Raw genomic sequence first — 5,331 nt, 5'->3', positions numbered from 1 at the left:
CAAAGCCAGTACGTGCAGTAGGATCAAAAACCCATTGCCATTGTTCTTGAGTTCTCAGTAGTCCTCATTGGCATCCTCCTGAATATTAACCTTCATCAGGTGATGAAAGGAGACAGAGACAGAGACCTACATATCCCTTTCTACTCCTCTCTTGTAGTACGCTCAGTTCCATTTGTCCCAACATCGGATACAAGTTCCTATCCCTATCTGCCCCCAGTCCACCCAGGAGATCTTTTCTATTTCACCTTCCCACGGAGAGCCACATATCCCAAATGCTGCTGGGTCGTAATGTCTTCCTATGCGGAGGGATTGAATAGGCGTGACATCAACAAACACAGCTACCAGGAGTCAGGTAAGAAGGCTTACTTACAGCAGACTCGTTTATTTAACAAGAGGGAAAAACGTACATAGTCTCCCGGCAACCAAGCACTCTGACTTATTGACAATTGACATTTCCTGCTTGTTCCTCATTGACTAGACACTCAAGAAGCCCAACTTGGTCTCTCCTTATAAGATAGGCAAGGTCAGGACCTCTGACAGTGCCATGCAGACTCCAGGTTGGCTTCTTTTGGTCTGGTAGAACTTAAATTCCTATGCCTGCCTTGAACTCTCTCTGTGTAATATAGCATAGTTATGCTATCCTTACAGCTATTAACCACTGATGAGTGAATACATACCATGTTTGTCTTTCTGAGTCTGATTTACCTCACTCAGGATTTTTTTTTCTACTCTCATTTATTTGCCTTCAAATTTTCTGATTTCATTGCTTTTAACAGCATAGTAATAACCCATTGTGTAATTGTGCCACATTTTCTTTATCTTTCTTCAGTTGAAGGGCATGCCAATAGGAGAAAAGCACTAATGTAAATATTTAAAAAAATATATGTAACATTGAAGTTCCACATTAGTACGAGAATTCATAAACTAAATTCAACAGGAAATTGTGAAATACATAAAATAAAATGAAACAGAAATAATTGCGTCAATGAGAGTAAATAGTAAGTATAGGTTAAAATGCACCTAAACTTTTTCAACCAAAAAGTCGCAAATTACATAACAGTAAGCTCTTTTGCCTGTACTGGGTTAGTAGTAAATTATAATATTGGATAATAACCCATATTGGCAAATGAACAGAGGAATTGACCCTTTTCTTTTCATGGATGATATTCAGTTAAAATATACTATTGTAGTAAAATATTCATCTCAGCATTAGAATCTAATGAGATTGGACAGTATCTTAGTTCTCATAATTTCAAAATATTTTCATATTTCTCTGGCGTAAATAGGAATACAGTTTGACGAAATATTCTTAAAGCACAGACAATATATCCAGACTCAGAATAGGGTAGCATGGGTAAGTGAGATGGCTGTCAAGTGGACAATCTGAGTTACATGCCTGGGTTCCATATGATGGAAGTAGAGTAAGTGACCCTCACAGGACAAACCCCATGATTTCAGAAATATGACCCACAAAGTGACAACACCAGGAAAAATATCAATGTGAGTATGGAAATTTCCTTCGTTCAGTACCTAGACAAAGAGATGCAGCCTATCTACGACTGTTTAGAGAGGGGACATTGCTTTTCTTCAGGGAAGAGACTCTAGAAAGGTATCCAAACCCAAGCAGTTAGCCTTGTGCATATGTACATATGAGCAACATATATATATGTAACATAGTTATTATGAAAGAGGTCACAAATTTGAGAGGGTAGAAGAGTAAAGGAAATAATCCAAAGGTAAGAGATAGGAATAGAAATTACATAAAAACATATATGAACTCCATAAATCAATTGCAAAATAGAGAATAATGCAAGATTTCCTAAAAAAAAAATCTTTATATCATCATTAAGAAATCAATATATTTTTAACTGCATGAAAGCATGGAATGAGGTTAGTGGTAAAGAATTTTAGCAGTAACTATCTAAGTAGATGTCTTTATTTCTAATGTTGGGTATTTAAAAGTTAAAAGACTTCTATTTTGAGACAAATTCCAAAAATAAGATCTAACCAATATTAATTGTATTCTCATTATTTTTCTCCTGTCAGTCCATGGATTTTTGAGCCATAGTAAAGAAGGTGGTTCACATTAGTTATACTCTCAAGAATCTGCACACTCTTAGTGTGCAGATGCTGAAAATGTTATTCTGTTTCCTTAGTTATGAATGTATAGCCACAGTATCATTTTCACAGTATGTACAACCCCCACTCTTGCCCACTGGATCATATATGCTCCTGGTCATTGGCACCATTAATAAGACAACTGGCTACCCGGGCATTTGGCTTACCTTCAAAGGATGAAAGAAAGTTTAGGTTCATGGTAAAATTATTATACCCGCATAATTATAATGACTTTAAATCCCACAGTCATCTGTATTTGAACTACTGGTTTATGGTACAAAAATATACAATTTGTTGTTTTTGATTCTCCTTTCAAAATGAAACTGGGATCTGGAACTTCTTCAGACAATTTTCCACGAGCTCTCATGATAACAACATTAGGAATAATAGATTCAAAATTATCAGAGCACAGGGAATCTAATTTCATAGAACCTGTTTAGGTGACTTTGTAAGTCAGTGAATAAAAGAGTAGAAATTGTTTCACAATTGTTTGCCTCCTCCTCGATCAATAAGAGAATAGGGAAATTTAGTAGTGAAATTCACATAGTACATCTCAACAGCTTATGAAACTATACAGTATTTCTAGAGTCAAAAATACTTGCAAAACTTTGAGAGTTAGCACTGTATTTAGTACAATGGCTTATTTTGTCTTTTGTCCACCTCTGATACTACCTTCTTTGCTCTGCATTTGTTGATCGAGAGTAGTATACACAATTGAAAAACTTTACATTATTCTAACTCTTATATATGGGTCAGCAAATAGAAGAAGAAAAATTAATTATGAATAAAGTTTGTTAAATTTGAATATACTATTGAATAAATTGAATAAAATTTAGATTTATTTTTCCTATGGGAATCTTGAGTAAGACAGTATGAGAAATGAGCACTGAAAGCAAAGCACATGTAATTGGATTTTGAATTGGCCATTTCACCTACCTTGTGTTAATAAAATCCCTCTGCCTTTTTAAAGTGTGAAATAAAGTTAGAGCATGCCATAACATAACCCATTATTAAAGTGTTCACCTTCTCAAATTGTTATGCAATATATGACATTATAAGATCAAGTGGATGTTGCCCTGTGGATTTAAGGGCTATGAAGCTATATAGGATTGCAGGACGAGTGACTCTTTTTTTAAATGACATTACAGATCTTACAAAACACACAGGAATGGACAGGCTTAAGGACACTTAATCTCTAATTTGAGATGTGCTTTAAAAGCTAGAAGCTTTCAAGCAGCTTCAGAGAAGATTATCATATACCACAACTGCAGGCAATGTAGGACTGAAATCAAGCCTGGGACAGAGCTGAGCAAGTTATGTAAATTGTATTGTTGCATGCCCAATTTTAGAACGCAGTAGAAAATGAATAGAAGCATGGGAACTGAAATTTAGAGAAAGAACTAAGGAATTTCATTTCCTAAAACCTCTGGAACATATTTGCTGAGAGCAGCTTCCTTGTCCCACTGGCTATAATAGAATACTTCCTTTGTGTGAAGACCTTATAATGATCATGAATGAGCATTTTCTTGATATCCATTTCTTTTACCCCTTTTGGCTTAGGAGAAAATGAAAGGATATTTCTTCAGCACTTCCAGAACCTGAAAGAAAGTGTTCAAGGACTAAAGTAATTGCATAAAAGGGAGACCTTTATGAGGACAAGGTCTCTGACGACTTTTAGATAAGAGGATCAAAATCAAGCTGTTGAATGAGAATCCATTGACAATTAGGTTTTGAGACAAAATAAAGTGTTCTTCATATGAAATGGTCTGAATAGTTGGTCATTTTTCCTGTAGTAACTGTCTCAAACCATAGATTAAAATGATTAACATTATATATATGTATATATATACATATATATATGTATATATACATATATATGTATATATATACATATATATATAAAGGAGGCTAGCACATCTGTATACACAATTCATAGATTCAGAGAGTGATCTGAGGACCCTGAAAAATGACAATTATAGAAAATAACTCTAAAAATTGTACCTCGTAAATGTGTACTGCAAAAGAATAAACTGAACACTCATAGTGTATTGTTACAAAAGCAGCACAATGAATAATGGAAGCAAGGGATTTATTCTGTATAAAATGATGTGTGGTCCCTTTCTTTGCAGGTTAGGATACAAGTTGGATATGCTGACTATAAATATACTGCATCTCTTCAGAAATGGCAGAAGCCAGATGGCAGCAGTGGATTGATGCAGAGTGGAACCAATTATCTTAATGAGAAGCAAAGTTGAAGTTACGTTTGGAGTTCATTAGCCCCAGAAATATGAGGTAATGGATAATAAATAGATCACGTTTAGGGTGTTCTGTAGGCAAGGCAGATAACTGAGTATAGTTTACTCTATTTGCATAATGTATAAAAGAGAGAAAGCTGCAAGCTAGACTGAGCTTAATTTTTGGCGGAGACTGCTCGTTCAACTTGGCCAAACAGATCTGAAATAACCTCACAGAAACTTTATTAATTAAAATACCGCTTGGCCAATCACTTAGGCATATTGCTAGCTAGCTCTTATATCTTAAACTAACCAATTTCTATTAATTGTGTATAGCCAAGTGGTTGTTGCCTATCAGTAAGGTTCCATACTGCTTCTGGCCTCCAGTTCTGTATCTTGTGGTGGCTATATAATTTCTCTTTGACTCTGCCTACTCTCTTTTTCTCCATCTTTTCTAGCCTGGCTATATTCTGTTAACCCAGTGGACAAAGCAGCTTCTTTATTTACCAATAGTAGTCAAACTTATTCATATCATAGAGAGGAGAATCCCACATCATTTCCCCCTTTTTGTCTAATTAAAAAGGAAGGTTTTAAGATTGTCATAGTAAGATTACCTATTTTTAAAAAAAACAGATCTCAAGCAAGAATTACAGTTACAATATTTACACCTACTTTATCTTTTATCATAAGTAAGGAAAACTATAACTATCTATTCTTCAACTCCATAAAAGACTCCAGAAGGATATAACATTACCTAAGTAAACAGAAGGTGCATTGTAAGCAACTTCCAAAACTCTAGAATTGGCAAAGACATATTGCTACCTGGAAAATCACCCAAAGTTCTTTAACATTGTGGCATCCATCTTTAGTCTACAGGTTCATAGTATCCGGCAGACTTTTCCATGAAGCAGGAAATTTCAAAGACAGTTTCACCTATACTGGCAGTTTGCCACTCACTTTTTTTTTTTTTTTTTTTTTT

Source organism: Microtus ochrogaster, linkage group LG7_11 (assembly GCF_000317375.1).
Source record: "Microtus ochrogaster isolate Prairie Vole_2 linkage group LG7_11, MicOch1.0, whole genome shotgun sequence".
NCBI lineage: Eukaryota > Metazoa > Chordata > Mammalia > Rodentia > Cricetidae > Microtus > Microtus ochrogaster.
This window is presented reverse-complemented; position numbering follows the sequence as displayed.